Source organism: Melozone crissalis, unplaced genomic scaffold (assembly GCF_028551555.1).
Source record: "Melozone crissalis strain CALT ecotype California unplaced genomic scaffold, PUWL_Pcris_2 ptg000006l_1, whole genome shotgun sequence".
Lineage (NCBI taxonomy): Eukaryota > Metazoa > Chordata > Aves > Passeriformes > Passerellidae > Melozone > Melozone crissalis.
The window spans coordinates 46,076,671-46,091,438 of record NW_026535784.1 but is presented as its reverse complement, the minus strand read 5'-3'; the positions used below and the strand labels follow the sequence as shown (position 1 = coordinate 46,091,438).

At 41.0% G+C, this 14,768-nt stretch overlaps 1 protein-coding gene across 3 annotated transcripts in view; it reads right to left on the bottom strand.

Annotated features, from left to right (window-relative positions):
• Nucleotides 1-6,193, bottom strand: part of HPGDS (hematopoietic prostaglandin D synthase) — a 29,603-nt gene extending 23,410 nt beyond the window's left edge. Inside the window, exon 1 of one of the 3 annotated variants that reach the window (XM_054295735.1) lies at nt 6,117-6,193. The gene's annotated coding sequence lies outside the window, so the exon portion shown is untranslated. Of the gene's footprint in view, nt 1-5,562; nt 5,582-6,116 lie in introns of those variants that run through there. The other 2 variants (XM_054295734.1, XM_054295736.1) reach the window with 2 other exon arrangements.
• Nucleotides 6,194-14,768: the final 8,575 nt, after the last annotated feature.

The following is a 14,768-nucleotide window of genomic DNA, read 5'->3' as shown; positions in this document are numbered from 1 at the left end:
GTCCTACAGGGGTGTATGGGGCACTGCAATTTCACCAAATTCTCATATTTACTCATGTATTTCTGCCACATACACAGTCTGAAGTCTTAAAATTAGTGTCAGCCAAATGTCTTCCATTAATAGTAACACTGGGATTTCAGGGAAGACTCTTTCTTGTCTTCCTTACTCCCAGTGTGTAGGAGCATACAGTATGGGTAAATGAAGGTGGTAGAGAATGTAACCTTACCCCCTAAAGAGTTGCAGCTGAGCCAATTATTAGAGATTGGGAGCAGGCCTGATGTTAACAGGCCACACCTGTAGCCAATAAGAAGAGCGTTACAAAAGAATGGATTGGCGGGAACTGGAGTTAGTTGGCTGCTGTGAGGACAAGGAAGAGTCAGTACCTAGAGGAGCTGCCTACAAGAAACATTGAGGAGGTATGAAACTCTAGCAGTATGGAACCCTTGCAATGCAATGACAATAGAACTCTTGTAATATATGACAACACCAGTGACAGGGCCATAGGCACGTGTAGTGCTCATGTTAGCTAGGATACTCAAATTAGAAAATGAAAGGTGAGAAGCTGGCTGGGTTTCTGCATATCCAGACAAAAGAATCTTTGCACATTAAAGGAGCAATCTTTCTTAGGCTGTCATCTCAGGAGTGACTTGACTTCTCCAAATATGAAGCATAGATTTTTGGTTCTGTTCCTTAGGGGCTGGGGAGAGTTGTGTTGCTTATGGAGTACAAAGAAAAATCTTTAACCAGGAAAGAGACTTAGTCTGTCTTGTTTCAGCTCAGAAACATTAAGAATAGTAATTTCAATTTTGCCCATATTTGCTTATTGTCCTTGTCATATATGTGAATTCCTCGTCCCTGTGACTGGAGAGCTGAGCATTAAAGCACCTTTCTCCCTCCTCAGTTTTAAAATGATGTTTTAGCTGTCCAAGTGAGCCTTTTTGCCTTCATTTGTTTAAATTTTCACATTTCAGAGGAAGGAACCAGAGAGACAAGACTTAAAATAGTTACTGCAGAAGGCAAGTAAAGCAAAACTTCCACAGCTGTAACTTTATAAACTGCACAATGTAGGAAAGATAAAAATATCCACGTGCAGTATTTCTTCCTTTTTTATTTGACCAACATAACAGTCAAAGTTTTGGAGAAAGGCATAATTGTTTACATTATCCCATTTGAGCAATGCTGAAAAGGCAGAAACCATCTGAGAAGCAGCCTTGCCCTGCCAGTGGGTGTGGTGCTGCACTCCTCCTGGTTATTGATCAAATTGGTTGTTGCAGGAATGTCTTCAGTTTTTTTACCTTAAGTGAAAAAATATTAGAGATTTAAGAGATGTTTTCAGCCTTTGAAAACCAATAATACTGATTTAATAGTTTTGGTTCGTTTTTGGTTGGTTTTTATTTTTTTCCCTGCAAAAGAGGTTTTTATTAGTTCTTTTTTTTTACAGCAAAGAGAATAAGCAATTTTCTGCCCATCCTTTTGGGGAGAAGGATTAGAGGATATTGGCAGATTGATGGAAGACTGCAAGTCTTCCAGTGGAAGATTTCCACAGCAGTCTGTTTTGACAGAAAATAAAATTAAAAACTCTAAGCAATTCTATTTGCTGTCAGCTTTTAGTCTGACCTAGGCTCTCTTTCTGAAACTTGACGGTCTCTTTTTCCACTCTGGTCCAGTTACAGAAAATAAACATATGGAATTGATATCTCATATTTCTAAGCCAGATAGCAATCTGGACCTTGGAAAGAAAAGAGGGAAAAAAAAAAATCTGTGCACCCTTTTCTGTTTAATACACAAATCATCTGAAGTAAATGTTTATGGAATTTCATGTAGGGTTGAGTTTTGAAATAAAAAATTCCAACTATAATGGATACTTCTTAGCATGATTTTCAAGGTTAGATTCCTGGGTCACATAGAGCATAATATACATTTAAATTCTTTTTTAGAAGGATTTTGCATGTGCATGCACCTGCTGTGCTGCTTCTTTGTGACCTGTGGGGGAAATCAACATACTAAAATGAGAAAAGGTTTTAAGACATTACTGTGAGAGTATTGAGTAGCCCTAATGATTACAAGTATTTCAAGTGACATGACGAGTAAAACTCTACCGTCTGAGCAAAGCCTGATCTATCAATATGTGGGCTTTGGAAAAAAAAAGGAGCTGTGGGAGACCTTAAAGCAATTATCTCTCTGAGGAAGCTTTAGGCTTGATTTGCTGATGTGGAAAATCAGAACTCAAAAAAAAAATCCTTCAAGAGCACAGGAGAAAAAAAACCACTTGGTTTTTTGCTGATTATTTTTAGAAAAATAACCACAATGTATCAGTGAAAGAGGAAGATAAGAAAGATATGAAAGGGTGGTTTTTTTTGAAGTGGGAGTCCAGTGTGAATGGGTGTCCACTGTCAAGACTTGTTGAAGGAGAATGCCAGACCCCAGTGGGTTTCCCTCAGCTGAGTTTGTGATTGCCCCCCAGGCAACTGCAATCAAACTGATGGTAATTAATTCAGATATCTGAAGTTCACCCTGTTTGAACTGAAGTGAATGAGGGAGCTCTCACATGTCAGCAAGATTAAGGAGGCAGGGAAGTGGTGATGGACAGGGCTTTACTCAGCCACTTCAGCAGCGTGTCCTCAGTCTGCTTGGCTTGCCACACCCTTCCCTTTAGGGCCGGAGCATCTGGGGTGACTTTGCTTTCTGTCTGATCCTCAAACTTTGGATTTGCCTCTACTTGGTCCCAGTTTTATGTAGACAACTTTTGAAGTTGTTTTGTGTAGCCTCTTTTAGATTAATAAATTTCACACCCAAGACTGTGAAATACTGGTAAATAAAATTGCAAGAGATCTCAGGAAAGATGCAGACAAAGGAGTGGTTAGGATCCTTTCTCAGGAAAAACTGCTTAAGTCTTTTATATCCACATCAGATGTTCCAAGAATTCCCAGAAGCATTTTGTGGTAGAACAAAAGCCTAAATAATCTTAATGCTTGCCAACCCCATGTCATTGCTGTAAAATTCAGGCCTTGCATCTCTCTCTGCACTCTTCAGATGAATCAGCATGACCTAATAATATTCCTACGAAGCTCAGAGCTCAGTTGTGAGCACCACAGCTCTGTGTTGTTTAGCTGGCTCTCCAAAGCCAGCTGCTTTCTGGCAGGATGAATCATGTCCATTTTCGACCTCATAAGCCTGTCCAGCACAAAAATTTTGTAAGTGTCTTGGCCACCTAACATCTTTGCTTGGATGTGGAAAAGTGGGCTTTTTTTCTATCCCAGTCATGTGCGGGTGTGTGTATAAGCGGAAGGGGGAGTACAAGCACCAAATCCTTCTCCCTGCTTGTCTAAACTACTTTGCTCTTGACCTGTTGTATATCATGAACCTACTGTATAATTTGCTAGAAACACCCCAAAATTATAGCCATGAAAGACTTAGATAGGCTTCTAAGCATCCCTGTAGCAGGCACAGGTTTGACTGGAAAAGGTTTTTATTCACTTTGCAGAGTTCTCCAGTACCCCCCACTATGTGTCCTGGTCACAAATTCTTGGTATCCTTCTATTCTGCCCTGCAGTACATGGCAAACACACCACTGTGCCCAGGAGGCATTAGTACAGTGGGCTGGGGCACAGATCTCAGGTATTTTCAAATATTTTGAAATTCTTTTCTTAGCCAGAGTGAGCCTGAGGAGACCCAGAACCTTGCTGAAGTGTTCTTCAGGCATTGCAAGTCTCCTTGAGAGCACCAGCAGTGCCAAATGTGGCCCTACAGCTCTGAGCAACACCCAGCCAGAAGCCTGGCGACCACCCAAATTTAGCCATAAGTCAGAAATGTGCAGGACCCCTGAGTTACAGTCAAAAACTGCCCAGCATGTAAAACCCTAGCCTGTGTGTTCCTACACTTAAGTAGAAAATACTTTCTGAGAGGCAGCTTGCTGCCAGTTTCTCATGGAAACTGCAGCTAGTCTGGCTCTGGAGCAGTCCCAATTGCTGTGTGCCTGGCACAGAAAAATGGCCCTTTGGCTGAGGCATGCAATTACACATCACACATTCTTTTTTGTCACACATCAACTAAACTAAGCTTGTCAGACAGCATAAATCTTTGTTTGCCTTCCCTCTTTGCATCTGCTACAAATACAAAGCATAGTACAATTTGCCTGGTATCACTGAATGTCCTTGTTTTCTCTCTTTTCCCATCTCATGCTTATTCTTTACTAAGTCATTCCAGCAATATTTTTAGTTACTTCCAAAGAGATTCAAAGGTAGGTGTTTCAGTTTTTCTCAGTTCCTTGTTGTGGCTTGTTTTCTGGGAGTTTTAGCAGATTGCCTCGAGATCAGACAAGGTTCTTCAAAGTGGTGGCACTTTGAAATGTATATGTGGGATTTGGCTAATTTTTTCCCCCTTCTTTCTTTTTTCTCATGCTTCTTGGACTAACTGTAAAAAGGGTAAAAAAAAAAAATCACCTGTTTGAAATTTGCAGCATATATGGTAAGTCTCCAGCAGGTGTGAATGAGCATAGCTTTTTGTGCTCTCTGCCAGCCCAAGGCCAATCCCATCAGTGGTTCCTGGGCAGTGTAATTGCTTTCTGGTGAGATTTTGATCAAGGATGTTTTGAAAATGAGCACCAACTTCAGTTGGTCCTTCTGCTTTGCAGCTGCTCAGGAGAAGGTGGGTCAGACAGCAAGGAGAAATGAGCAAACCCTCAGAGCAGCAGAGCACGTTGGGCAGTGGCACAGGAGCATGCTGCGCTGGCTCACTTGCTTGCTCGTGCAGGAACCCAGAATTCTTTAAAAAATTACTTTGTGTATATTTTCAGTTTAAAGTTTGGAGAGCTTCTGTCTTATTTCTATACAAATAGATTTGACAGTGTTCCTGAGCATGTGTGCGTCCACAGCACAATCATTTACACAATGTGCACATTTTTAGGGAGAGGTGGATTCTATTTTGGATTAAATAAAACAGAAGAATGAACAAAAGTAAACTAAAAAAAGACCGTTGTGTCTTTGTTTCTTTACAAACGTTGCAAGTTTTGAGTATAAAAGTACTTGTGTTTACAAACAGTTGTAAGGAGTACAGAAGCCCAGGAAAGATACTTTTATAGCTTTGGTTTGTTTGCTTGGATAGTCTGAAATGAACAGGGAACAAGAGACTGCTTTTAACAGAGGAAATGTGTGTGGGAGGATTATGTATATAGGAAGATGACAGCAGTTAGAAGGAAAGAAAAAAATCCTCAATGGCTATTCAGAGTATAATTTTGAAGTAAAAGACAAGTAACAAAAAAACCTTTGACTTTGATAAGGAGAAAAATTGAGTGAGTGGAGTCAGATGCAGGAGGTTTTCGCTCTATAAAATGACTGTGGGAATTAGGACCAAAGTATGTTAATCTGCTGGTTTAGAACATAGGAATTTGAAAAATGAACAGAACAGTGCCCAAAAATGACCTGCAATAATTGGTTGGTGCTGCTTAAAATTCATCTAATTTCTCTGACGTTAGCCTAGATTTAGCTTGGTTATGTAAGGGAAGGCATTTTAGTAAGCCTTTACATCTAATGGAGTATTGGTTTGAAATGGGTCTTCACTTACTAAAAACTCCCTGCAGAATTCCCAGAGCCTTCTCACACTGATTTCTTGGCTGATGAGGCTGTCTTTTCTTGGCAAGTACCCTGACACACAGCCTGGTTATCCAAGTAGCTCGGCACTGACTGAGCAAGGCACTGATGAGGAGCAGTGGCTCGGTTCTATAACATGCCAGTGATCTGCCTGTTTGCCGCAGCAAAGCAGCTCACAGTTTTGAGCAAAGTCTGGTTTTAGGGGTGCATGTGGTCGCACACATGTCCTAAGTGCAGCAGGCACAGTGTAAGGATGCCTGGAAGCAGCAGAGAAGGTGCATAGATGGGGTGCTTGGGTTACACTCGCAGCCACCGCATGGAGCTGCTCTCTGCCGGTAGCACCACTCAGAGAGTCAGGCTGAATACACCGAACAAATCTCTACAAATTAAACACTCTCGGGACGTGCTCTACGCGCAGCATAATTTGACAGCCTGACCTCGCACGCAGTCACTGTCGCGGTAGCCTAGGGAGGGCAGAGCAGGATCAGAAGCAGCAAGGGGAAAGAGCGCAGCTGGAACACAACTCACTCCGGTGCGGTGAACGCCGTCCCTTCCTCGGTGCTCAGCAGTCCCTCGCAGCGCCGACCCCGAAAAAGCTGCGGTGCTCGGGCACGGGCTGTTAAATATGCAAACCACCCCCTTCCCATGACCGCCTGCAGGACTCTCCTCCTCCCCCGTCTCGCACACACGCGGTATCTGCATCGTTCCTGATAACGAGCAAGTTTGCTGACTTGGGGCTAGCAGAGCGTACTGGCTGCTGGAATTTCTTGGATTTCGTTCAAAGCAAATTTAAAGTGATAAAGTGCCATTTGATAATATATAGTAGTAATAATAATAATAAAGACAGGCTCTGAAGAGTTGAGTCAGATGATAGGCTTTTTTTCTAAATGTAAAATGTGTGGAACAAGTCAAGTAATGTCTTTTGTAGATTATTTCTAACTAATGTGAAGCCCACACTATTTGATCTAATTATAGAGGAATGCCTCAAACAGCTGCAAATGGAGACACTCCAAAACACTCCATCACCAGCACCAAAAAAAAGCCAGAACAAGAACACTCCAAAATGCTCCACCACCAGCACCAAAAAAAGCCAGCTCTTAAACCTTTTACATAAAGAACCAAGTGTGATTTAAGTTGGTGGTTTTGGTGGGTGGGGTTTTTGTTATCAGTGAAGAAGGATTTGTGGTGCAAACTGTGTCCATGAATAATGCACATTTGTAGTTATGGCTGTCACGTTGCTGCTCCTCATGTGTAGTGAACGTTGTGCTTTTCTGTTTTCCTTTCTCCTTTTCATTGTACTTCGGCCTTAGCAAAGTCCATTCGATGTTGCTCTGCTTTGCTCTCCTCTGAGCAGGGGACCAGAATGCAGCAGAATTAGAGCAAAGTTTTCTGATAGTACAGTGCAAAGTGTACCGCACAAATCTGCTCTGAGGCTTTCTTTGTGTCGATAAAAAATTGTGTGTGTGTTCCCTGCAGGTGCAGGGAGTGGTGCTAACCGAAGTACTCTCTCCTGGAATGAGGTGATAGATCACACTCTTAATCATTTGCTGCAGGTCCACTCATTTTCATGTAATACATGTTTTTCCCTGATGTAAACAGCTGAGTTTTCACAAACCAACAGCCTTTACAGCTAAGAAAAAGTTTACAAAAAGAACCCCAAAGTGTTTTCTTATTGGGACTGATGTAAACTGAGTGATAAGCCAAATTGCTGAGGCTTACCTTGGTAGTGGCACTTCCATGCTTTCAGATTTGCCTTGGTTGCAGGTTTATGCTTTAATATTCCTTTTCTTCAAAATGTCACCTTGGAGGCAGTGGTTCTGAGTGCATCCCAAAAAGTAAAGTTTCAAGTGTTCTAATACCATATTTCATCAGTTTTTAATTGTTGACTTTTGATGAAGCAGGCTATATGGGGTAAGACAGTTCCTTCAGTTGCAGAGAAGCAGTCTGAGAATTTTTCCTCATTTAATTTGCAGAAAACTGAAGGAATTTTTAGGGTTCTAAAGCAAATGGAATTTGAAACAAACTTATTTTATAAACGTTCACAAATTTTGAGCAAGTAGGAACTTTTATTTATTTTAATTTGGAGCAGACTGTGAAACCCAGCAGCATGTTATGGGATCTGGTTCTCAGCCTTCTCAAAGGGAAGGAGAAGGTGTTATTCTCCAGGAATTGTTTTCAACAGACAGCAGGTTGGCCAAGTTACCAGTAAAAACATGGTAAAGCCTTAGTAAGCACGCTGGTAATCTAACATTTACTTTCTCTGTGAGCCATTTAAAGTGTTAAAACTGTACCTTCACTGCAGGAGTTCCATTCATTGAGTTGGTATGAAATACAAGTACTCCTTTGTGCTACAATTATACCTTCAATGACTGACAAGGTACTGAAACCCTCTTTTTCCCTTTGCTTTTCCAAACTGTGACAGGAGTGTGCTGGGACCACAATTTTCACTTCCTGTTTTGAATGGGTAACTGAGTCCCTGTCCAGTGGAAGTTTCCTTCAGGGGCAGGCATTATTCCCTCCCCTCACTGCTGCTCTGAGCACCTTAGGGTCAGACAGTGGCATTTACAGGGGCACCTATCACTCAAGCTAAGTACAACTCTTTACATGATCAGGAAGTAGGCTCTCCTAAAGAAAAAGTAATTCTTCTTTTCTGCCAGATTTGGCTCAATGCATGTGAATCATCAAATATATTCCTCTGGTTTCTAAAATGGGAAGTGATTTGTGCATACAATTTCAAAATAATGAAGTTAGTAGTGCACTGCCCTGATCTTACATTGTTTTCATTTGCTGATGATTTCTTACAGATTAAGCTCTCCCTTTCTGTTGCCCCTTTGGCCTGCAACTGCTGATGACAGCATGAAAAATTGGCTGAACTGCTCAAGGAAGCAGCCAGGCTGGGACTGTGTATCCATCTGTTACATGAGGCTCCTTGCCTAAAGCATCTCTCACCTCTGTCCAACTTCTGGAAACTTCAGGGATGGGAGAGCAGACCAGTCAAGATCATGATGTAATAAATGAAGCATGGATAAGACCTGGGTGTGGAGACATCCATTCCTGTCCAACACCATTCCCAGGAATGGCAGCAGGGGCTGCAGTCAGCTGTCTCAGGACTCGGCAGCTGACCTCTTGCCCATTTGTGTTTTGGTCATGGAGCGACATAAAGGTTTCTCATGGTAACCTGAGCCCCATGGACAGCTCTGTGGGCATATACCTGCCAATTGTGTGGATTCGCCACTCAGTGAAAGGATGTTTTCTCTGTGTTTTATACAGGGAAGTGAGGACATTTAAGTCAATGACACATTTCCTTTCTTGGTCAGCATGGGGGCTCTCCTTGTGGCTTGAAAGCCCTAGATAAATGAAGAGGAGCTCACATGGATTAAATTTAAATCCAAGATTTAGTTCAGCAGATGTCCCTTTCAGGGCATTCACAGGCTATTAGAGGATCAGTACACTCCAGGCAGATCTCCTGCCCCATGACTCCTAAGGGTTGAGGGATCCCTCTGCCTCTTGACTTATGGCCAGAACTTCCCCACCTCTTCTGTCCCAGCTGCTGCTCCACCTTGTGCCTGGAAACTGATAGTTAAGCAGAAGGTTTGAAACAAAATGTAGCATCTCCTGAAGTTGCCTGTGTTCTGTTGCAGGTCTCTGTGGTGAGATAGCTTGCTTACTGCATGTGCCAGGAGAAACAGCCTGAAACAATTGCTGAAATCTTGCTACGGGGACAGTAAGAGGCCAGCTCCCCAGAGCTGAAATGGGAGTTAGCACATAGCCACAGTGCAGCTTTTTTCCTGCTGGGAAGGAAATTCCAACTGTTTTTTATGGTGAGTCAACTTTTGCACTGCACAAAACATCGGCCATCTTATCAAGACTGGTAACCTGCTCTTAGTGCACCTACTTGTGTGTTCAAGAGAATAAATCCACTCAAGTTAGAAGTTTCACTGTAAACTTAGATATAGTCATCACGTTCACTTCCTAAGTAATTTCCTCACCAACCTTTGCCTTGTTTGGTTGTTTGTTTTTGTTATTTTTTAAATTACAGTACTATGCTGCCATCAGAGACTTGACAAACTAGCATTTAGCATATGATATGGGAAGTGAATTGCATCATTTTTAAGTCACTTAAGAAGGGGTATTAGGCCTGCAAAAAGCTAGACTCACAAATGTAGCAAAGGCACTTGATCCTTTATGTTTATTCATAATAGAGCTCAGCAATTTGCTGAGCTTGCTATTCTCTTTTAGCAAGCAGTAAATTCAGCCAGAAAAGTACACCTTCAGAAAGATCTAATGTTGGACCTTTGCAGCTTAAGTTTGCAAACACTTTTAAACAAAGAAATGCTGGGGGGAATATTGAAAGTACCAGGTATTTATTTTTTGAAAAGTTGACACATTTAAAGTTTATTGGGAATGAATGTTTTTGTTGCCTTTTTTTTTCTAGTTTAAAATGTTTAAAAAAGGCTAATGTATTTGAAAACACCCTCTGTGTCAATATAAGCATGTTTCTACATGTGCTCCTTGCTTTGCTCATGCACAGTCCATTACATTTTTACGATATTTTGTTAAAAATATACAGAAGAGTCACAAATGCACTAAAAGAAATTATCCATTCTTAATCAAATATCTTTCTAGTGTTACTGTAACTCTAGTAAAAGGCCATGCTTAATGATCAATGAGATCATTACACAAGCAATAATGAGATTTGCTTTTGAAGCAGAGCAGCTTAGAGAAGCAATCAACTATGGACAAGCCCACAATTTTGGGGTTTTAAGTTTAGCTGATAACTTTCTTTTTCCTCTGCTCCTGGCAGCAGGGAGCTTTATTGTGTACAATGAAAAGCATAATCTTAAAGATTCATATTCAGGTTACTACATGGAGAGCCATAAGGAGCTGTCTGTTAGACACACTTCTTCATGTTCAAAAGTGGTATCTTGTCTTTATTCTTAAGTAGGAAGGTTCATAGCTACAGGTGGTTTTTTAATATGAAAGACCCTGATCAAAAGTCCAGTAAAGCTGGCTTAAGGACTTGTGAGCTTTCATCTTGGGGGCTGGTTTTGCTATTGGGAATTTTGGCAGGATCATAATAACTCATTTAGTTGGAGCATTTGGAATTGCCTTTTCTAGTGTGTTTGCCTCAGTCCTGAACTAGCTGGCAGACTATTTGCTTGATCTTAGCACTTCTATTTATGAGAAACTGGCCAAGGCTTAAATAGCCACTTACCCTATAGAATGCATTTATCCCAGCAGCTTTTCTGCCTTAGCAGAGGACCCTCTTCCCAGCTCATAGGGAGTTACATGCATATCTGACAATTAAATAAAAATTCTTGATAAATAGCCAGAGAACTCATCTATTCAGAAGATGTAGTTCAGCACAGACACACTGAATGGAGATATGTCAGCTGATGCCTGACCCCTACCCATTTGAGGTCTCTATACTGAAGCTTTGTTTCCTATTACATCCTGCAGAAATTTGTCATGGAAATGAAAAACCACATGGCCAGGTCAGAGCCGATCAGCTGCTTTTCTAATTTCAATTGAGGTTTTGTTATCTCTGTTTAAAAGGGAAGGAAAAGTTAAGAAATAAATAACTGTACAAGTTGCAGAAGATAAGAGAGCTTTGTTCCTCATTTTGTTCATGTGGTCAAAGTATTGATGAAAGCTGGGGATGCTGTCTGCTTACTTGGATAGATAAATCATGAGATTTCACCCCCTTGTGGGCCCTTGCAATTGTATCACGTTGCATGAACAACTACGTAAAGGAATCAGATGTGCTTTGTGAGCAGCAGAATAATCTGTGATTCACAGAAGTAGGTCAATGCAATTAGTGAAATGTTAAGACTCATAATGTAATGCAACATGTGCTGTCTGCCTGATTCCATCCACATCAGTTTCAGCAGGGATAATGTTAGACAAATGTGTTACTTAACAAGCAAATGAAAGATTTTAAAGGGAAGCCTTCTTAAAAACATCAAGTCCCTTCATCTTATGTACAAGTACTGGATGGTCCCACTCAGAAGCCCCCAGGGAGCCCTGAGTAGGCACAGGACCTGTTTACAGACACGTACTTAGGGGGATGAAGGAGGAGAAAGCATTCTCTTCAACAATGTGAAATTTGAGACTTCTTTTAAAAAAACCCTAATCCTTTGATGCTGTCCTTTGTGATTCATCACAATTGCTTTCAAGGAAACTAAAGTGGATTGAGAAGAACATGATTTAAAAACTTGGTTGGGTTTGGTTGTTTTTGGTTGGTTGGTTTGGATCTGTTTGTGATTTTATTTTTTTTTAGTTCTTTTGGGGGGAATCTTTGGGGGGAGTTTGTTGTTGGTTGGTTTTTTTTTCCTTTTCTGAATTATTGCTGTAGGAGAAGTCTTCTGTTCCCAGAAATATGTGAGGCTGATCTGTCAAAGTGAGTAGGACAAAAGGATCAATGTCTAAGCCTTAATGCTGTTGCCCTATGTCTCCAGTAGTGCAGCTCCAGACCTTGCAGCATCAACAGCTCTAATCACAATGGAAACCAGTACTGGTAAATCCAACATAAATTCACTAACAGAATGCTTTTTTTTTTTGTCCAGATGACAGAACATAACCAGTTCCACAGCCAGCCCACCTCTGATAATCACTGTGTCCCCAGTCTATTGGTATGGTGAAGGAGGTTAGAGGAAGTATAATAGATATTTCTAAAAACTATTTAAAATACCAGATGACAAATTAACTTGTCTAGCTAAATCACTGAATTCTGTTCACTAAGGAGAAATTTTCAGGAAGAATTAATGCAGCTAGACTGAGGTAGTTCTCGGAACTTATTGCAGAGACAAGAGGAAGAAGGGGCAAATCTTTGTGCACCAGAAACAAATTTGAACTCAAAAAACGGGGAAGCTGTAGTGTAGAAGTCATTAAAAGATTAATAGAATAGAAAATTGCCATGAATTTATGAGCAAGAAAATTATTTACTTGTTCTTTTGTGCTTAAGGAGAAAGGAACTTTGCATGTTCAGCTTCTCAAAATAAAAATAGTCTCACATTTGGATTGCTAGCTGTTCTTCCTCCTCCCTGAATTAAGCAATAGTCTGAGATGCTCAAGCAGAAGTTACTTAGATGTTCTTTGTCTGAATTTCTACTGGCAATGGAAAAAGTAAAGAAGGTAGGTAAGAGCAGTTTAGTGTCCTCTGTTCTTTGCTCCTGTCTGGTGGTTTCTGGAGCTCTTACACAAGTGCAGCTCCACCCCTGTGCTGCCAGAGGATGTGACTGTGCTGTGTGTGAGCCACACGCAGCATGAGGTGACACTTCTGTCTGTCTGGGGCTCTCAGGGGCTTCAGCTGACGTGTGCTGCCCTGCCCCACAGTGCCATCTTTGAACTGATAGTGCAATCCTTGGCCTCAGCCTTTCCTTCACATCTTTTTCCAGGGGATGTTGTGTTCAGACCTGCAGGCATGTCTTTAAGGGTGCTTGCTTCCAGTGGCTTGAAGCTCAGGGTGCAGTCCCCAGGTAACTGTGTGTGGTAGGCAGCTGCAATCCTAGTTTGCCCATAGAAAGCAAAGAAGCACAAAGCTAGGGGCAGAGACCTGGAGGCCATTTCTAGTTATAAATATTTTACTTTTTTATCTCTGTCTTGTGCTTCTCCACAGTAGTTGCAGGCCCAGAGAACAAAGCAATGTCTTTTGTTTCGTGGTTTAAAGTACAGCAGAAGGGGTTGGGAGCTAACATTTGGCTGATGTTAGACAGATGTAAACTATGAAATTCATTTAAAATTAACAACAATCACGCACAATTAGAATAAGAATCAGTTGGGGGAAGCTCTTCAGGGAGAGAAACAGGGATTGCCTTTGGCTTTTTCTCAGGTGCCAGAGTGCCTAAAATAGCCATGGCAGCATGTTCTGGAAGGGCGATCTGGATCAAAATGCAGTTCTCAGCAGCAGTTGTGCTCCATGTTCCAACTCTGATAACCAGGCATGGTGGTCAATATGAAAGAGCAGAGCAAAAGTGCATTGTCTCTTCACATTGCTTCTGTAGAGGCAAAATGAAAATAAATACTGTATTTTCTAGTAATGTGCTCGTTTTAGCTTTGGGGAGACATTTGGAGGTGTTATTAAGTGCCTGATACATTGAGTAGACAAGATAGGTCCATCAGCAATGAGCAACCAGAGGCATTTTCTCATACTGGTGCAGTTTCCAAAGTGGCAGAGATGGCACTGAGCAAAGTGTCATAGCTGGAGGAAGTCTCTTCAGGGTAAAATGAACTAATATAAAACCAGTTGAGTTTCTGTTTTCTACCAGAGCAAAATTGTTCATCAACTTCAGTGATTTAATTCATATGGAGACCAGAGCTTACCCTGTCAGGATTCCTGGATTTACCTTCTTTTCTTTTCAGCATAAGAGAAAATAATGTGTAATGTCTCCAGCTTTCCAGAGATGGGACTTTCAAGGTCAATATAAGTACTTTTATTGCCTCATAAAGGGAAGCCTGAAATGATAAAGATTCCTGTCTGGTGAGTTGTTCTTAAGAGGTTTCTAGTTTTGAGTTCTTGGTTCTCTGTCAATCATGATATTGTGAAAACATTTCTTTCTGCCTGCTCTTCTCTTTCCAATGTACTTTTCAGGAGATAGAGATGGCAAAACAGTCTCTGAGAGATATTAAGACTTTCAAACAGTCACTTTTCCTTCAACTATATGTTCTTGTCCTTTTCTGCAGACTTTCAGGAGTTAAAATTAGTAGAGAGCCTCCAGCTTTTGGCAGATGCTGCCATATAACTGACTTCATCCATGCAGCAAATGCTGACTGTAACACTGTAAAGGGTCTACACATATTTTGACATTATGTTTATAGAACTTTTTTGTTGATTTCAAAATACAGAAAGTCTTAGTGATAAACTGAATAGTATTTGCAGAGCAGTTCCCTCTTCCTGTTTGCTGTAAGTAGCATTAAATGACTTAGAAGATGAGAGAAGTACAATTGCATTTCAACAGAAAAGTTTCTCTGTTTGGGTGCAAGTGCTTAGCTAGCAGAATGAAAAACAGAACAAAAATTGGAAGTGCAGTGAGTAAAAAGACCAAGCTCTGTCCTATTGTAGGCTTTGATATTTTTGTCATTGTCTAATGCAGAAAGGAAAAAATCTTTGGATGCTAAAAGACTTGTTTTGAACATACTTTGGACTATTCTGTTTATCCTCAAAAATTGTAGGAAGACTAA